Source organism: Gopherus evgoodei, chromosome 8 (assembly GCF_007399415.2).
Source record: "Gopherus evgoodei ecotype Sinaloan lineage chromosome 8, rGopEvg1_v1.p, whole genome shotgun sequence".
In the NCBI taxonomy this organism is placed as follows: domain Eukaryota; kingdom Metazoa; phylum Chordata; order Testudines; family Testudinidae; genus Gopherus; species Gopherus evgoodei.
In genome coordinates, this window is record NC_044329.1 from 15698933 (window position 1) to 15719998 (window position 21066).

At 39.9% G+C, this 21066-nt stretch overlaps 1 protein-coding gene across 4 annotated transcripts in view; it reads right to left on the bottom strand.

Annotated features, from left to right (window-relative positions):
• The window catches only part of SHROOM1 (shroom family member 1), a 69103-nt gene extending 51971 nt beyond the window's left edge, over nt 1–17132 (bottom strand). For 2 of the 4 annotated variants that reach the window (XM_030573584.1, XM_030573581.1), the window contains exons 1-2: nt 16940–17132; nt 6223–6393 (exon numbers count right to left, since the gene is read on the bottom strand). The gene's annotated coding sequence lies outside the window, so the exon portion shown is untranslated. Of the gene's footprint in view, nt 1–6222; nt 6394–13651; nt 13758–16930 lie in introns of all 4 variants that reach the window. The other 2 variants (XM_030573582.1, XM_030573583.1) reach the window with 2 other exon arrangements.
• Between the last annotated feature and the right edge of the window lie 3934 nt (nt 17133–21066).

A 21066-nucleotide genomic window follows, 5' to 3' on the forward strand; every position in this document is an offset into this window, starting at 1 on the left:
AATATGTAGACCAAAAAAGAAATAACTGCATTTTTTTAATCACAATTAAATCAAAAAAATTAATTGCGATAAAAATGTAATCGCAGTTTTAATTGCACTGTTAAACAATAGAATACTAACTGAAAATTTATTAAATCGCTGGACAGCCCTAATTGCCTATTAAAAAAACAAAACAAAACAGAAAAAAATAATAAAAAAAACTGTGGCACTTCTCTAATATTTTTCACCCAAGGATGGAAAAGTGTTTCACAAGTATTAACAACTAAAACATAAAACATCTTTGTGTTAGCTCCAGTCAGTAAGAGTTACACAGTATCACTTCAGTCACTCCTGAAATGCAGCCATCTCTAAGACAGAATGCAACAGCAGTTTACCATAAAGTTGTTTAGGACAGGAAGTAAAGAAGAATGACTTCCTAGGATGCGGACATTAACCATTCCCCTGTCTTACAAAAATGTCACAGCATCTTTAACGACCACTAATGGTCAAGGTGTCTGTCCTACATCTTATCCTAAAAAGACAGTACTTCCAACCGTGCAGCACCTGCTAACACTGCAGAAGCACTGGTTTTTAGTACCAATTCAGAGGAAAGAGTACTACCTTTTTGAATCATCAGCACTATTTCCTGCAGCAGCTTGGCATTCTTGGGAGCTGAACCCACCACAGTGAACCCCAAGGGCTCAACAACCATGGGTCAGGCCCTAAAGATCAAGAGATTGGCTTAAAAACACACAAGATTTTGTAAGAGTAATATATTTTATGTTCTTTTTATTTGCCTTAGGGTTTCTGACCCTTTAGAGTGCACTCACTTCACATTTTCAAGTTTTTCTCTATGATCATGACAGCTAAAAATTAGATTTTTTTAAAATGAAAGCCAAGACTCTCAGGCAATCTTTTCATTCTTGCAGCTCAGGCTTTAAGAAACAACACATGAAATATCCTAAAGTTCACAAAGTTGCAAGAGCTGGCAACAATGCATGCTTACTTTGTGAACTCTGACAGGATCACAGCACCACAAGGTGGTATGGCAGTATTGGAGTATTACTACAGGCCCAAAATTGCCTCTTCAGTCTACATCATAAATCTGTTTCCTGAACTGTACATCTTTAGTATGTGTTCTGCACTCCGGCAGTGTTACTTAGAATGACACTGACCTCCATTGGTGGAAGGAGCGTAGCATATGCAATTCTGGTGTACAACTGCTATAGGAGATGAGATTTTGCCCACAGTACTAGCACTCTGCACTGTGAGGTAGTTCTTTATTCTATTCTTTATTTCAGTCACTTCTGATAAGTTTTCAATAATTATAGACATGTCAGCCAAATCTGAAGTCAAAATGACTCCTAAAAACATTGAAAATTTTTCCTCCTTCAGCTTCAAACACAACAAACTGGTTGCTACCTAGTCTGATAAAGTAGATTTTAAATCAAGCATAAAGTGAAAAAGGAGCAGGTAAAAAAGAATTAACAGGCCAGATGGGCACATAACAGGAGAGATAGTGAAAATAAATGAATGAAAAAGATAATCCACTAAGTACTCTATACAAGGTTTTTTTTCATTATCCCGTAACACTCAAAATCTTATGCACACCTGGCTGTGTAGCTTACTTTAATGTATGCTCAAGAAAGCGGAACTCAAAATGAGGGTAAAATGCTGCAAACGCAAATACCAGCCACTACCTGTAAAAACCTTAAATCACCCACTGGGGATATTACCTTATAATGATATTTTCATTACTTGGCACCAGCAGGGCTACAGATGGCTGCTGAGAGTGTTGGTTTTGAAAACTAGGTCAGCGGATGCACAAACACAGAGTAAAAATAAAAAATACTTCCTATTTTTCCCCCAAGATCAGCCAAACAGCAGCAGCTTGACAGGCACAGAATAACACTGCTGGAAAACGTCTCCTAATGACAGATGTCACAGATATGGTTACACTCACTAGTAAATCAACCTAGTTAGTAGGACGGAAGATTGAAATACTGATCTCACAGACATACTTATTCTTTTCTCATTGGAATCCTTCCTACTCAAGTTAATCCCCGATCACTGCATTAGAGCAGAAGTATGTTGTAGTTATTCAGTATTTTCTACCAATTAGTTAATGGTTTTACAGGACTTTGTAGATGTATGGCAATATTAAATGCTCATTATTTTAATAAACCTTGCAAATGCATCATGGACCAAATCCCAAGGTTCTCACTAGGTTTTTAAATCATTCTTCACTCAGGCAAAGCTGCAAGGAGGGTTTGTCCCCATTAAAATATAGTAACACAGACACAAAATCTACTCACCCGCTTTGACTGTAATGATGACCACTACAACAATAAAAAGACCAATGTTATTGCAATGGTGACTAAATGCCCTACTTGAGATAGGGGCCCCAATTCGCTAGCCACTGCACAACCATATAGGATATGTCTACACTCACACTAGCCAGTGTGCTAAAAACAGTAGTAGTAGCTGGGGTAGCACTGGCAGCAGCTAGTGCTGGCGTGGATTAGCTGCCCTGAGTACAGACCCACTGGGTTCAGGCAGGTTTGTACTCAGCATAGCTAGGCCACATGTCATCGCTTGTCACTGCCCATGTAGTACTACAGTAATATTCTTAGCACTCTAGCTCAATGAGAGCTAGTGTGAATATGTACGAAAGCTGAGAATTGTGTAGACGTAGCTATAGACACACACCCTGCCCCTAGACACTTTAAAGTCTAAATGGATGAAACAAAGAGTGAGAAGAGGAAGAGAGGTACAGAGGGGGGAAGTGACTTGCTCAAGGTCACACAACAGCTCAGAGCTGGGAACAGAATCCAAGTCTCTTGACTTCCAGGAGACAGTGCTGCCTTCCTTTCCTGCCCCCAGGTGAGTATTACCCAGGCACATGTGTAACTGAGAATAGGAGTGCGGGTTTGCAAATGCATAGAAAGTCAATAGAAGAGTCTTTTGACCTGTAAGACCACTTAGAACTCCGAGATGAAGGCAAGGTTGCCGACTCTGCTCCTCTGGCTGGCACAATGAAACTCTTGTCAATAAGAGTAAGGTTCATCTGTGAGAGAGACAGAACTTTCCTGGGACTGGTCAGACTGTGGAACGAACAGCCCCAGGAACAAAGGACCATCACAAACCTCTCCACCTTACACTCCAAGTGCCAGGTGCATTTGTTCACGCTTCCTTCTCTAACATAATCACATAGCAAAGTGACATTTAACAAAAAACACCTTGTTACCCAAAACACTCCACTGCATACACAATTCTTTCGCTGGGAAGAGGATGAGAGAATAAGCCACAAGAGACATATGTCAGGATATGTCTATACTAAGGCTTGCGGAGATATAACTGCACTAGCTCTGATTGAAACAGAAGTATATAGGCAGCAGTATGAGTGATGGGAGGAGCTGGCAACCCTAAGTACAATCCTGGCCAAGACCCGTACTGGGGAGGTTAGACCGTGACACTGCTCATGCCACTTCTATTTTTAGCTTGATCAGAGCCAATACGGGTCTCTCTCCTCAAACTGGAATTTACACCTTTCAGCTCCAGTGCAGACCTACCCTCAGACACATCACTAAACACACTACAGGAAGGCACTCAGATACTCTGGTCATGAGCATGGTATAAAAACCTATATAGGATAGAATAGCCTGTGACAATGATTTTATGAAGTCTGCAGATAGGAATGTCCCTTTACCGCAATTCATATTCAACAGAGTTTAAATTTGGTTTTCTAAGAGGACACCATTTTAAAAACCGAGTTGGGTTTATCAACCAGAACGTGAGCACCAATTCCTTGTGTTGTTTTAAATACTTGCCTGCTACTGAAGTAGTTCATGAATCTAAGTCTGAACAATCAAGTCATATTTCAATGTCCCTTTAGAAAATAAAAACAAACATCAAACAAGTTTCCCACACATTCCCTTTTAAGGATGTACAACTTCTGTTCTATTGAAAGCAAAACCCTGAACTTATTAATTCAAAAGAAAATAATAAATTTGCCTAAATAATAACTAAAGGAAAACATAACTAAGTATAAATGTTTGAAGAGCTTAAATCCTATTAAAGAGATCAAGTTGTTTAAGCTGGTCTCAGGAGTTATAACTAAAATTAGTGCCATGACACTGGGCAAAGGAAAAATTTAAGCCCAGAATGGGACAAATTCCCTTTTGAGGGAATACATCGTATATGAAATATCAGGCATTACATTTCATTTGATACATACTGTGAATCCGGATAATCATAATTTGTAGGAGGAAAGTGCCCTATTCCAACAGATGTGATTTACCTTGCTATATGGATAGTTTGTATTCATGCAGCACTACCTGAAGGGAGAAAGGATGAATTTATACTTCATAATCCACCTAATATGATGACTAAGGGCATAAAGACAGAACACTGTCTGAATGAGAGAGTTGCAGCTGTAGCTAAATGTGGACAGGAAATCAGACTGAAGTTCCCAGAGGAGGCAGGTAGCTTTGAAATTATATAATTTGTGACTTGATTGTAATTTGATGATATACTTTGTTGTAATTAATGATATACTTTGTTGTAATTTTTAGGAAATCTTTCATTTTTACCTTTGGCATCCTCAGGATGCTAGCATTATGGGCCTCAGCATGCAGCGTGCTAAGAGCTTTGTGTGAGGTGCTGAGAGTGTCAACTCATTTTGAAGCCAATGGGAATTGACATCTCCTACTGCAGCACAGGAGGCACTCAACATTTTGTAGGATAAGACTGTGTAAGAGCAAGGATTTTGCCGCTCTGTGTGGCCCTGTGTGAGGCAGCACCATTCAGCTAAGCTGCTTCTTTTGTGGCAGCTATCTGCTAGTGTGCACTTCAGGGGCTCAGACCGATGGTATTGGCTCTGGTCCTCCAACAGAAGGAAGACAGATACATGTTCCTCTGTGATTTGTTTTATTTATATTGCTTCTGAATTTATAGGGCCAAGACTTTCAGAGGGAATTGTGTTTATCATCACATATGCATACACAACTGTACACACAAATTAATATAGACAACCATATGGTGCTTTCTAGTTCCCAGTCTCCTACACTAACTAAACAGCCTGTCCTACCTAAAGTAACCACACAGAATCTCAATAGTCTTCCAAACGGAGTAGAGAAAGCCCCATCACTTGTGACATTTAAAACTAGCCTGGGTGAAGCTGCCACATGGGTAAGCAAATTTCTTCTGGCAGCCTCGTTAACATGCCTCAGTCCTGAGCCAGTGGAACCATTGAGAGAGGTCTCCATGGCATCCAAACCATGGCAGCAGGGATATCAAAGTAATGGCAATTGTACTAATGATAGTAGACGTTGTGATGTGACCACTGATCCATTGGCAATTGGATGAGACCACCAACTCGAAATGAAGTTTAGGGCTAGGTTCTGCTCCCAGAGACATCTAGCGTCAAGGCATTATTAGGTAAGACGCACTGACAGAACTGCCAGCCAGCTATAGGAAGCTGTTAGTGCCTTAAAGTCTATTGCCTTCCCTTTACCATTCCACCTTCTTCTATAGGTAACAGTATTACGTGTCTGAGACTTAAATTTAATAATAATTCCCATTTAGGAGAGACAATCAGGAATCATGTCTGTAGCTAAGTATCGATAAGAAACAGTGCTGCAAAACTCGAATAAAACACAGTCCCCAGCAAACTGCAATCCATTTGTTTCTCTTCCAGGGGAAAAAAATGAAACAAGTTAAACAAGAGAGGAATGTTTAGTTTCCAGGGGACAAGGACCCAGCTGAAGAGGTGCAATAACAACTAAGGCCTGCTTTTGTCATCAGGTATGCATTCCTTTCTTTGAATACGAAAATAAATAAGTAAATAAATAAATAAATGAAGAGGGCTTCTGTTGGTGTGTTGATATAGTTACACAGCAAGGGCAGAGCCCAGCTCTCTGTTTTCTCTCACAACACTCAGGCACAATGGTGTCCTTATTACAGGGAGCCTAAATAAATAATACAGCTGGCAGACATAAGAAAGGGAAGGAGCATAACAATATTAAGTTCTAAAACCAGAATGGGGGACCTTTTCCTACTGAACAAACAAGACTTAGCCCAGTATGATTTAGAAACCCATCAACTTAGACAATGGTCTGATCTAGCAGTTCTTTCAAAGGCAAAAACTGCATTGTCCCAATAGGGTTACACCAATTACCCCAACTGAGGATCTGGCCCATTTGCTTGAATCCAGGGTACTGACTGAAAGCAGAAGTTACTTACCTTATGTATGTTTTTGTTGGTGCTTCCTTGACTTCAGTGGGAGTTTTGATTGTACAAAGACGGCAGTATCTGGCCCAGTCTCTCTCTCTTGAATGCAGATCTGACTCATTAATCTTCTGAGGACTGCAGGCATATCTTCACATTCTGCTAAGCATTCATTTGGCTGGTAGTCTGGAAAATACCAGTTAATCATTTAAAGTTTGGAATCTCTCTGAACTTCAGAAGACATTGGGAGGGCAGAACAACATATAAAGCCATTAAATTCCGCACTTGTCATCTTTGTGACCCTGACCTTTAAAATGGGATTTTATGTGTCTAACATTTATATTTTACTAGGAACAATTTCTTTTTACTAACTAAAAATTTCACTGTCAGTCAAGTGCCTGAGCCAGTAAGAGTTTTGGGTGTGGAAGAAACACAAGATTAAGTCCCAAGAACATTAACACATGGATGGTAAAGTTATAAAGAATGAGGAATAAATAATATTAACAGAAAAACAAGAGACATAAGGATTTGACTTTTATGGACATTATTTCTTACATGTCCAAAATGTAAGACGCGTTATAACTGGTTTACTGTATTTTTAGTTTCATAACTTAATATGTCTGAGACTAATTATATTAACAAGAGAAGGAACACTACAGTTCTCTAGGAGATAGATGGGGAAATTAAGGTTGAAAGCCTCACTTACTTTCTCATGTAATAACAGACATAATGACTGAAGATTTTACATCCAATTGACACGCCTGGCTAAACTTGTAAGTGTTATCAATTAAGTGGAAAGAAACAAGAAGGATTTGATCAGATTTAGTCCAACTATCTTTTGTGGAGGTTTACGTTTAATACTTTTCAAGCAAAATTTCCAATGAACACTTGAAAAACGACCTGAGATTAAAAGCGATATCCAAATAATTAATGAATTTATACATTTTGAAATGTAAAATTTGGCAAGGACATCCGTTAACAGGAACAACTTGAGGTTTTTACATGTGCACATGGATACATATAATAAAAATCATACTTTGTACTTAAACAGCACTTATCTATATACCTTAGAGCACTTATATTACATAGGGAAATCTAAATTCAGAGTTATAAAATAATTGGTCCAAATGCAGACAGAGAGTCCCTGGCAAATCTGGAAATAGACTGCATGCCTTCTAACTCCCAATCCCATGTCCTGCCTACATTGTTTCCTCCTAGACCAGGTTATTATGTTGCATACATATTTTGTAACAACATTTTCAGAGGTCCATTAAAAATAAGCCCCAAATCTTCAGACTCAAGAGACATAAGACCGAGGCACTCAAATCCATATTTATTTACCTAAATAGAGGGTTTTCAGAGATGCTGGGCAAACTCCCACTGAAATGCTATTGAAACACTGTGAAAAGTCACACCATGTATTAGGTGCCTTAATATGGAGTTAGGTGCCTAATTATATATCCTGTGTCTGTGGAAGGGCTTCCATATGTCTTCCACATTCTATGGCATGAGGTCTGCCATTTGGAATATGAGAACAGCTGGGGAGAGAGGAAGGGTTGAGGAGGAATAGATACATCATTGAATCATTCTCTCCCATGTAATTCTAGGCTTGGTTATGTCTCTGCATCTGTCTGCTGTGTGTGATTCCTCATCCCCTGTTGGAAAACACCACATGACTGCAACAGGAGCCAGTCTGATTGAGTAGCAGATGCTACTTGTAGAAAAAATAACATTCTCTGGCTCAAACAGCTTATTTTATCAAGATATTGTGAGCTAGTCTCACAAGACTTTGGCCAAAACTATGGTAATCAGCATTGATATAATATACCTGGACTTCTCTAAGTCACATGACTAGGTGCTGCATGATATTTTGATTAAAAGTCTAGAATAATACAAAATAAACATGGCACACATTGAATAGATTCAAAACTGGCTAATCGCTAGGTCCCAAAACGTAGTTGTAAAGGGGATTCATCACAGCGTTTCTAATGGGGTCCCACAGGAAGGAATTGGTTCTTGGTCCTACGCTTTTTAACATTTTTATCAGTGACCTGGAAGAAAAACAAAAAATATCACTGACGAATGGACACAAAAATTGGGTGAGTGGTAAATAATGAAGAAGATGGGACACAGTTACAGAGCAATCTTGATGATTGCTTGGTAAACTGGGCACAAGCAAACAATTTGTGTTTTAATATAGGTAAATGTAAATTATACAGCTAGGAACAAAGAACATAGGTCATTCCTACAAGATGGTGGACTCTATCCTGGACGGAGTGACTCTGAAAAAGATTTGAAGGTCATTGTGGACAATTAGCTGAACATGAGCTTCTGATGCAACAAATGGCAAGTGAGATCCCTGGATGCATAAACAGGGAAATCTTAGTAGGCAGAGAGGTTGTTTTACATCTGTTTTTGGCACTGGTGCAACCGCTGCTAGAATATTGTGTCCAATTCTGGTGTCCACTATTCAAGAAGGATGTGGATAAATAGGAGAGGGTTCAGAGAAGAGCCTCAAAAATGACTGAAGGACTAGAAAACCTGCCTTATAGTGATAGACTCAAGGAAAGAAGGTTAAAAGATGACTTGATCACAGTCTACAAACACCTACATGGGGAACAAATATTTAATAATGGGCTCTTCAGTCTAGCATAGAAAGGTATAACAGGATTCGTTGCCTGTAAGCTGAAGCTAGACAAATTCAGATTGGATATAATGCATACATTTTTAATAGTGAGGGTAATTAACGGTTGGAACAATTTACCAGATTCATGGTGGATTTTCTATCACACACAATTTTTAAACCAAGATTTTAACAAATAAAATAAAATGCTTAGTTCCAAAGGAATTAGTTTTCGGAAGTTCTATGGCCTGTGTTGTACAGAAGATCAGACTAGATGAGCACAGTGGTCCCTTCTAGTCTTGGAATCTATGAAACTGGGTTACATTTAGGGCAATCACAGTGTTGTGAACAAAAGAGATTTTTATCTGTTCTTACAAAGAAAAGATAAATATCTGTCACTTTCTTCTAGGGGGAAATGAAAGTGGTTCGCTATCTGTCACCCCTTCTTATCTTTTGTCTCTCTGCTGAGGCTGACCAAATTAAAACCCTGTTTTTATAGTGGCTTTTCCTAATTCCCTGTCCATCCAGTCTTTATTCATAAAAGTATGCTGAACACCTGGGACCAAGTTCTCCTTTCAGAACATTCTTAGTACCTTTTCCAGACCCGAAGAAGAGCTCTGGGTAAGCATAAAAACATGTCTCTCTGACCAACAAAAGCTGGTCCAATAAAAGATAGTACCTTACCCACATGTCTCTCTAAATTACATATACACACGCATTTGCAAGAACACACAAATTCGGGCTGTTGCCAGGGTCCACGGCAGAGTGCTACCCTGAATAGCTGCATAGCTGACTACCCTGAAAACATGCAGAGATCTGACTCTACAGGGCCTCTAGTAAGAATCATGGAAGGGTTAATGAGGGATAGTACACATTCTTACGCAGCAATACTCACCTCTGCACATAGACTCCCAAGCATTTGACTTCTACTCTCAGAGGAAGAAATTGCACCAGGGAACATGTTATGCAGAAGGTCAGACTAGATGATCTAATGGTCCCAGTGAATCTATGGTGGAGCTTGTAAGAGAACAGGGGGCTTGGCCTTTACAGTTTCAGATAGACTCTAATCTTTTGGATGGATGTATTTCTGCAGGCCATTTGCAGCCAGAATTTGGGCTTTTTTAGCAGCACAACCTGGGCATGTTTGGCACCCATTTAGACAGAATCACATCTGTTTTCAGAATGTGGGCCATAATGTAATTTTCATTCTATGAACTCCAAATGAAGTCCAAGCATGGAAGAAGTGCAGACATCCACCTTGTGGCTAAGAGATCTATATGTGGATCAGAGCGGAGCCTTCACATTGCAATTGAATTGTCTTACAAAGAGTCATGTAAAATGGCCTTCTTCAGCAGCAGAGAGGGATTTGAAGAAGGGAAAGTATGGACAGGTGCAAATTGAACATTTGCCATTAGCGGAAAGACCACACTATTTGTGGATTAGACAAAAACACGAATAGTATGAGCTCAGCTGATCTTTAATTGGAAGGGCCCTTAAACAGTAATGTGGAGTATGTGCATACTGCTATTGTGGGGAATTAGTAGAGACGATCTTTTAGACTCAATGAAACAAATATTCCTGGTGCAAGCTGAGCAGTTAGTTTTTGAAATTCTCATTTGGCATGCAGTATAGCAGAGAGTTTATGTTCTCTTGAGATATCACACAGCTGATGTTCTGAGCATGCCAAAGTGGGGTGGGTACCACATACCATAGTCTGGATGAGCCTCCTTATCAGACCAAGTGAGTATTGCAATATTGTTTCCTTAAAAGATTTACAAAGGTGAAGAGCCATTGAGGTCAGTCTGGAAAATTTAGAAATGGGTTATTTCTCAGAACCCCTGTTTGTTCAATGGGATAGTGTCAATGATGTACAAAGCAGCACAGAATCTTTAATTCTTGTTTCTTTGCAAAATACGCTCTTAACTGGGTCATGCTGGCTAATAGCATTTTAGACAGCAAAACATTGATCAGTTGCAATAAAACTGAATCAAAAACCCCTCAAACACCACACACTTGGACAGCAATCAGAAATCCATACTCAAATTTTACAGATTAAACGTATGCTTATAATGGGCCAAGCCAGTTAGGATTTCTTGGTTTGTAACATAGCGGCTAATTTTCTTCATCTTATCATTGTCATCAAAGGGTAGTTCTTTCAATGCCCGGGGGGTGGGGAGAGAGGAGGGAATGTGGGGAGAGGGAAGGTCACATTTTAAATTAATTTCATACCAGTCTGCAACAATGGAATGCATGTGGTCAAGTTAACCTAATTTTTGTATGAGAGAAAAATGAGGTATCAGTAATATAAATGCCATATGCATGGTCTTACACTGTGTGCCATAGAGAATTTATATTTTCTGTCTTATGATATCACCCAAGAGTATATGTAGAACTGAACTGGGGCATTATATAAAAAATAGCATTTAATTTTTTTAATTGTTTATTTGTAATTCTAGATTGATTTGGACTGAATGACAATGACAGCTTGTAACTTAAAATAGTGGGCCAGATCCAGGGCTGGTGTAAATAGATGTAACTCCATTGACTTCCAGTTTACACCACTGAGGATCTGGCCCAATGCTCAACATATAGAACTATTCAGTGCCAAAAATTCAAACACTTTGTGGACATAACATTACCATCCTGCTGCCAGTTAAGGATTTTCCAGACCACCAAAAAAAGTGTGCTGATCAGGCTATTTATAAAGCACTGGACCATGTTAATTTATTTTTTAAAAATACAGATGGCTTTTGCCACAACAAAATTAACATTTCATTGTTCTGGTTTTGTTTATTTAAACTTTTTATTACGGCAAAGTTATAATACAGTGTTTAAATATTCAGTATGTTCTTATTCAGGATCAAGTTATGTGCAGAGAACCTGACTAAGGATTCTGGCCTGCTGGCTGGGGAGCCCTCCTCCTTGAAGTATGGCAGAAAGGGTGACCACAGTTCTAAATAACCATGTAAGTCTGAGGGTCTACTGGACACCTCGGGGATGGGGGTTGTCTAACTCTGAAATGTCTAACTCTGAACAAGACATTATGGACTTCAGCCGTGGGGGCGGGACGGGGAGGGCTGTCAAGGTTTGTGACCCTCCAGAGCACCAGGACTCAGCTTTAGATCTTGGGGAAGTGCTGGTGCTCAGGGCTTCAGCCCCATGGCTCCGTTCCTGGCTTCTGCCTCATGAGGAGTGCCAGGGTTCAGGGCTTCAGTCCCATAGCTCCATTCCGGGCTGAAGCCCCGTGTGGGGCACTGGGACTCCCCAGGGATCTGCTCACAATTTCAGTGGGAGGCACTGGAGCCTGGAGATTTAGCTTTGAGAGAAGCGCTAGAGCTGAAACCAGCATTCCCCTTGTAGCTAAAGCCCTGAGCCCCGGCATCCCCCACAGCGCTAAAGCCAGGAAAGGAGCAACAGGGCTGAAGCCCCGAGTCTGTGGAGCTAAAGCTCTGAGCCGTGGTGCTCCCAAGGGTCAGAAGCCCTGAGGATCCTGAGCCTCACCCCCTGTCTGCAGTCCTGCCCCCCTTCTGCAGCTGCAGTCCTAAGCTCTCCCCACCAGCTGAAACTTTGAGCCCCAGGGCCACAGGAACTAGCTTCCTACAGGCCCCAGGGGTGCTCAACCCCAGCTCCACCCCAGGCCCTGCCCCCCACTTGACCCCTTCTCCCCCCCACTACACCCCCACCTGCCTCTCCCCCCCCCCCAAGTGCACCTTGTCCCCATTCCTCCCCCTAGTGCCTCCTGCACACCACGGAACAGCTGATCATGACAGACAGGAGGCACTGGGGGCAGGGGGCGTCAGCTGGCTGTTGATAGGGGCTGAGCACCCACCATTTTTTTCCTCGTGGGTCTTCCAGCCCCGGAGCCCCCATGGAGTCAATGCCTGTGCCCAAGGCTAAACGTGTGTGTGTGTGTGTGTGTGTGTGTGTGTGTGTGTGTGTGTGTGTGTGTGTGTGTGTGTGTGTGTGTGTGTGTGTGTGTGTGTGTGTGTGTGCCTCCACTTCTGCCTGATTACTTCCAATTCCAGAGGATGTCTGGTTTACCGAACAAGCCATAACTCTGGTGTTCATATCAGAGTACTTGGTGTGAAATCTTTTCAATCACAAAGACAGTCCACATTTCACATTATACCACACTTCCATAGGAGGAGAGGGTCATATGTTTCCAGTAATCATAGAAACATAGGGCTGAAAGGGACCTCAAAAGGTCAGCTAGTCCAGACCCCTGACTGAAGAAGGATTAAGTACACCTAGACCATCTGTGACAGGTGCCTGTCTAACCTGTTCTTAAAAATTTTCAGTGATGGGGATTCTACAACCTCCCTTGTAAGTCTGTCCCAGATCTTAACTATCCTTGTAGTTAGAAAATGTTCCCTGCTTTCTAATCTAAATCTCCCTTGCTGCAGAATGAGCCAACTACTTCTTGTCCTTCCTTCAGTGGACATGGAGAATAATTGATTGCCATCCTCTGTATAACAACTCTTAACATATTTGAAGACTTATCAGGTCTCCCCTCAGTCTTCTTTTCTCAAGACGAAATACGCCCAGTTTTTTAACCTTTGAAGATGTATATTCCCTTTCCCATATAGAGACCCACTCATCCAGATCAATTTCTTTGTCCTAATCCCTCTCTGATCATTTCATCTGCGTTGTTTTCTTATCAATATCCTTTTCAATCAAAATTGTAATTATGTAAGTTCTAGCTAACTCAACTATGATTAAAGTTCTAGACAGAACTACCTCATATCCAGAGTTTATTATAAAATATTTAATTTGTAAATATTGAAAATATGGGATCTTTATATTGTTTACATTATTACATACCTCCTGGTATGATTTCAGATCAGGACCCAGGAACAGCTGTCTGAATTGAGTAATTTCACTCTCAGCTCTTGACCAGAGCTCATAGAGTAGTAGTCACTGATATTTCCTAGAGAGAAATTTCTGATTGTTAATGCAAGTAGCTAAAAGAGAGGGCTTTGGTGACAGGAATTTAGAAAATTTGTCCAAAGCAACTAAAATGGCCTGGATGAATGAGTGACTTTTTATTTTTGGTGAGTTAAAAAGAAAATGTAACTCAACAGTTAGTACAAATAACTATAACTGGACCTCAGTCACGTTCATGATCTACTGCTAACCCAATTGGTCACATCTTTTAATTGTGATTCATAATATAATGAAATAATAATATGCCAAATTAGGGAAAGCTAGTCTACCCCACTTTGTAGGCTTATAGAAAACTTTAGAACTTTATGTTTCATATTAATTTTAACAGCACATCCTGCCATGTTTAATGTCATGTCACAGATACAAACAGGAATGCACTGAAGCAAAAACAGTAATTTTGTGAGGACATTAATCTTTACTGTATCTACCTTACAGAGCCAAGAAATTTGATATTTGTTCCATTCCTCCAAGTCTTATTATTTTATTCCACATTGGAGGGTAATTTGCATTTAAAAGATTTTATAGGCCTGATCCAAAAGCCCACTGCAGTCAATGGCTGTCTTTCAATGGACTTGGATAGGCTTTGGATCAGGCCCTAAATCAGCCAGGAGGAAATGGCGAGGAAATATCCAAAGCAATTCATCTTTCACATACTATTGAAACTAACGTATTAGAGTATTTTCAAGAAAGTTTTACATTTCTACTGATTCTACTGTATAAATGGTGATGAAAAATGAGCAAAGAATACTGATGAACCGAAGAAGGTCAGCAGACAGGGAATGTAGGTCTCCTTAATCATATGGTTCCCTGCTACTATAATAAATTCTAGACATTGGAATTAGTATTTTTGCCTTTCCCTTAAAGGCTCAGATCTTACACGGCTGTAAACTGGCATGATTCCATTAATTTCAAAAGCTGATTTATACCAGCTGAGGATCCAGCTAACCTCTACTGGTGAACAAATTCAAACATTATTGAAAAGTTTATAAAGGCACTGCTTACAAATAAGGGAAAAAAGGAGTTATGTTATTATTTTAAAGGCCTGAAAAGTTTTCATTATGTTAACAGCAGCTCTTCCCCCACCTCCAGGGCCTTAAATTAGAAATTTGGGTCTTGTCTCCCCTGGAAGACTCTATGGCTAATTGGAGAAACAATGAAATTATGACATCAAAATACTAAAGAAGTGAAACCCAGTCACACAAATTGGTAACTGTTTTTTATTAAGACTGTTTAAAATGTGTGAGGGATGATTAGAATTGACAGTAATGATATTTCTAACCCAGGTTTTTTCTTTTGCAGGTCACTTTTAAAGATACTGAGCATGCTCACTGAGGATGGACTCTTCAGAGATTTTAGCTGCTAAAAATTATAGAAGTCTCTGAGTACATGCAAACTGCAATTTTCCAAAGACTTATAGCTTGGCCAATTTGGGCAGATTTTCACAAGGGACAGCAAAAAGCACATCCCTGCCATAAAGGCCACTCCCTGGGGAATTTCAACTTTCTGTTCCAAGGCATGGGATCACTAGAGCTGTTCAAATAAAAAGGTATCTGAATTTTTTAAACAGAGGCAAAACAAAACTCTTTCTCTGAAACTATTGAGCCATTTTGGCTGAATTTAAAAAAAAAATAATAATCAGCCTGAGGCAGACACAAGGCATGGAAAATTTCAGCCTCAACAGTTAACATTTGGCAAAGCTGTAAGCAAATGAAGAGAGGGTCTTCTAATGGGAGGTATCAGGCAACCTTAACAACAGGAGGCATGACCAACCCAGCCTATAATTCTGCCTATTGGGGGCTAGATTCCAATACCCTTACTTAGTGAGGCCACTGGTGGATTTAAAGTGTTACTCAGCATAAGATAGGTATCAGGATCTGGCCCTCTGCATGTTGTGACTTGTACCTAAACACCAACTAATGCAAAATGACAGCCTCAGTATGCAAAATATTCCTAACAAGAGTCTTGAGTCTATAGGTTTTGCATTTTGCCCTCAATTTTTGTAAATGGTCAGTTTTATGAAAGACCTGTGCAAGCTTGTGTGTCATTTCACTTGAAACCAGGACCACTTCTAAGTGGGAGAAAAAAATCCACTTGGATCTCTCTTTAAAAATGTCTTGGTACATATTTTTTAAAGTTTGAATTTCAATATTTTGTTTTGACATTAAGTTTCACATCAACATGCACAACCTTTTGAAATTCTGGGTAGGTTTTTTTTTTTTTTTAAATTACCAGTGTGTGAAAAAAAGGGCAAAGGACAAAATAACCTGCAGCTCTATTATGACTTGTTTTCTGCAATATCTTGTGAAGAAATATTTGTTGTTGTTTCCACACAGCTCTGCTCAATCCCTGCAATACTGGGATAAAATGCTGCTATAGAGAGTTATTTCTGAGATAAGCATCTTGTTAATGGGTTTCTGCACAACAGGAAAAGAAATTTCAAGGCCATTATTACCCCCATGATTTTTACAGGAAATAATTGTGTAGATCAAGACCTTGAAACAAATAATAAAGGTTCAAATCAGCTACTGAAAGGAGCATATAAATAAAACCACATTAACATATTGGCTAAGCAGCAGAGTAGTATAATTCCAGCACATTCTGAACTATAAAAGGATTATTTTCGCTTATAAAATATAATCTCACTATATAAATGACATTTTTCTAAAACCTCCTCTGTTAACAGACAATATTACATTTTCTGATAGTGCAATTACTCGTTTAATACTGCAAAACTGATCAAAAGGCAATGCCCAGGAAACAAACAAACACCGTTCCCTCCCCCCGCCTTTTTTATTTCAGTTATAGTTGTTTACAATAGGGGATGAGGAACTGTGTTTATAATTCACATTCAACAGATTGGCTTAAAATATCGATTCTTCCAAACATTCTGAAGGATCATTGAACTTTACATTGTTTCATTCCACCTATAGTCTTTGTCCCACCTCGCTCCAGCATTCAGCGAGCTCTGCAGCTTTCCATTCACCGTCACAAAGGCACGTTACCTCCACAAGTGCACACACATTTACAGCAATTAGAGCCAATCAGTGTCATTCATATAGCTGGGGCATCAGCATGAGCATCATCAAATCAGCATCCGGCTTTGTCAACAATGATTGCAAAAAACCACAACAGCCCGGAACCCTGGCCGCAACCAACCTTAATTACCTGCATCCCACTACTTGACCGGTCTCCCTTTGTGCTTCCCGTGAACGAGCTTGTCTTGTCCACTAACTATTGCACACAAGCTGTTTCCCTTGCGGTGCCAGCACGGAGCAGAGGCTTGCTATTATTCCTTTCCACAGACACAGGCAGTCCAGAAGGAACTCTTTCCTTAGTCTCAGCCACAGATGAAAAACTCTTCCAGTTTCTGGAGTTCCCCTAGCTTCTTTTAGACTGTAAAGGTAACTGGGAGAGCTCCCTGTCCAATCAGATGAAAGGAGGTGGGGTTAGAATAATGAACCTGAAGCTCTGGCGTCAGAGTAGAAACATTTCAACATGACCCAGATCTCCTCATGCAAAAGGGGGGGAAGAAAACACCAGCCAACACTGGGCAAAAGAATAACAGGCAGTTTATGCCACTGCTTACAGTACTAGTCAAGACTGAGCTGGCAGTTAGAAGCTACAAGGTACAGAAAAGGGCATCTAGGACAGGCACGTATTCATAACACCTTCACTGCAGAGAGGGGGCAGAGCTAAAGGGGGGATGCTCATGTGATTTGTCTTTTACTTAAGAAGCTGAGCTGGATCCAAACTAAAATCCCCAGAACTGAATGCCCCAGACTTTAGCAAGGGATCTGAATTTTGTGGTCTAGACCCAGCTCTGTTAAGACGCTGTCTTTACAGCATCCAATCCAAGCTTGTATCTTCCTACAGAGATTGCTTTCCTTTTGGAAGGTGGGCAGTTAAGGCTTAAAAGAGAAGCAGCCTCAGAATCCATAAGCTGTTCTGCTGCTCCACTTCCCTAAAAGTGGGAAAGGTTTTGTTTGTTTGTATTAAAGTCAGCTACAGATGATGCTATGGAAACTCTCATAGATTTATTACTTCACTGACTGTTTGAAGTTACAAATAGGAAATTTTTAATATTTAACTGCAGCTTGCATTGATCTTACAGATGTGAGATACACCACAAAGCCAATGGCAGAATTGCTGGATTTATCCTCAGATTTGTTATCCTAGTAAGAGATAATAAGGCCCATGCTGAATGAAATCAGAACAGAAGAACTGTGACTCTCAGTCCCGATACTGCTATTAAGTAGTTGAGCATTTCCCTTTGCTCAAATGAAGGACTCTATTTTGGGAGCAGTGGGATCTGAACTTATGGCAGAATTTAAGGTAATAGGGAGCATCCCTTGAACACAAGCACATGGATTAGTTAGGGTAATACATATATTCTTAGCACATGAAAAACATTTAACATGAATTTAAAACCAAGAGCCAATTTTTATAACTGGAATCTACAATAGAAATGCTGACAGACTAACAATATCATTAATGACTCCCAGTCCTAATTTCACTGGGAAAACCTAGAAGATTATTTAGTACAGTGGTTTTCAACCTGTGGTCCGTGGATCTCTGGGGGACTGCAGACTATGTCTAAGATTTCCAAAGGGGTCCACACCTCCATTTGAAATTGTTTAGGGGGCCACAAATGAAAAAAAGGTTGAAAACCACCGATTTAGTAGAACAGAAGAGTTGCATTGCATGGGTACCATTCAAGGCTAGTGACATCTGAAAGTGAACAGGCAGAACCAGCACAAAGATGTCATTGGCGCCAATTCACAACAGTAGATAAACATCATACTGTGTCAGAATCAAAACACATACCCCCGTGGAGCTTCCACTGATGTGCCCCGCTTGCAGCTTCTGCCACTCTTTTACAAATACACAATTGCTATATCCAAATAAAAGAACTGCTTTCCTTTTTGTGAAGATACCTAGGGGGAAAAGCTCCCAGTCTGAGTCATCAGGGGTTGACAACAGGAAAACAAACTTATGTTGAAGTTAATGCAAGTGCTGAAGGAAAAGGTCACCAAGCACTACCAATTCCGAAGGAGTACAATGCTGCGTCTTCCAGTGGTGTCCCGTGAGAAGCAGAATAAACTCCCAGCACAACAGCAGGACCTGGCACAACTCCTTCTCCAGCAACTATGCTTAAACAAGGTGAATGAGTGCAATTCTAAACAATTCAAAAGGGCTCAACTTCCTCTGACATGCACATCTAATGTGGGCCAAGTAACTGGGAGTCTTTGGTTAATGCACTAAGATTCAGTATTTAAGCGCAAACAGGTGAATTGAATGGGTATCTGCTTGAAATTTACTCAGAGTCCTTCTCTTCCACTAGGCTTTTACATAACACTGTAACAGAATCTTTGTGGACCATTCTCTACTACTGTTGTTCCCAAGTTCTAGGCGGGAATACAGAGGGGATCTTTCCAGAGCACCACAGTATCCAGTGGGAGCACATTCACCTGTTCTGAGTATATCTAGGACTCCAAACAGAAATATTTGGTAGATACAATTTTTACAAAATCTGTCTCACTCTATTACATTTTTAGTGCACACATGTGGAGGGACTAGCACATTTAACTAATGCCCATTGAGTGGATGAACTACAGAAATTCCACTGTCATAGAAGTGCCATTACACTAAAAGAATAACTTTATATGGGACTGGATGGCCAATAGTATTAGTAAATGTTCACAGAGCCTTTCACCCTAACTGCCTGGTTCAAATCAGTCTAAGGGTTGGTAATGACTGAAAGATGTTATGCTGTGTTATTCAGTGGCTTGTGTGAAATGAATCTATGACCTCAGTTTAGTTCCTAGTGGACAGGTGTCCATGTCACCACTAGTTGTTGGTCCTTGCAGACAAGCCAAGGAGTAAATGGGCCTGGAAATGTAACTTCTGTATCTTTTTATGCTTTTTAGTGTATGGGTCCCATGGGGATATGCAATCTAGAAATACTTTGAACAGTAATGGTTCCTCCAGGACAGGGATGCTTCAGGGAGCTTGAACTGCTGCAGTAGCTATTGTGTGGATAGAGAACTGTTCTCTGAAGCTGTCAATCTGTTATTTTTCAGAAGCACTAAATTCTCTTTATTTTAAAATTAGTATCTGATTCCCAACACTGGAAGAGCTGTTAGATTTCATGTGATTTTTGCTTAAAATATAGCAGTCTAATGAACTGTCTTACTGTGGAGTATCCCACAGTCTTCCTTAATGAATTTCAATAGTAAAGTAATGTGTAACTGAGATGTGAATTAAGCCCTTGATATTGACAAGCTCTAAAAACATATTTTGGAAACATACCTCCACTGCTGTAAAACTGGAGAGGTTTGATAAAGACAACACACTTCTACCCATACTGCTATTGACAGTCTAGTGTCAGAGGACCAAGTTTCTTCTGGTTTTCAGTGACTGAAACTGCCAAGCACCTACTTGCTAATCATATATTTTCACAACAGGATAAAGTGAAACTCTTCCCATGCTATCATTTATTCCATCACTACTGAATCAACAAAACAATCGATTACTCTGTCCAAAGTGTCCACATGGTCATTTATTGTAAACGTTATTTTGGTCAGGAATTGACAGTAATTCTAGACAAAGCGACAGGAAGGCAATATGGGCTGAACACACAAATAGGCACCAGAAATTCTGGAGTTCAATCCCAGCTTTGCACTAACTTGCTGTGCACCCTTTGGCAAGTCATTTTGTCTCCCTGTGTGCCACAATTTTGTCATATGTAAAGTGTGAAATAATAATAACCCATGATATTTCATGTATCTGTTAATATTTGTACAGAGCTTTCATGATGTAAAGAGCCACAGGAGATACATTTATATATGTGTGTAAATAACACAACAAATTAGAGGAAAGACTTCACCATTGATGAGTGGATCCTTATCCAATATAGAAGTCAGTAGAGTGTTAAACATGAGGAATTAACTTAAAATCTTATTTTTAATAAAGCTAAATATTAGTGATGAAAAAGGACTATTAGATCATTTAGACCCTGTAACTTTAAGCAGATATGTACAGGAAAGAAGAGATACCGGCTGTGAACAATGTAAATTCAACTGTGGCTACCTTATTCGTTAACATTTGAAAAGTCTGTTAGGTAGCATCATATATAATTCTTTTAAAGTGTTGGGTAGCAAGTATTTAAGATTGACCCCTATGACCTCACTTTTTCCACTCAGTGACTTTATTTACCTGGGATAGTAACTAATTGCTCATATTTTAGTGGCCACAAAATCATGTTATTTCTGTAAACAAATAGAGCATCAAAA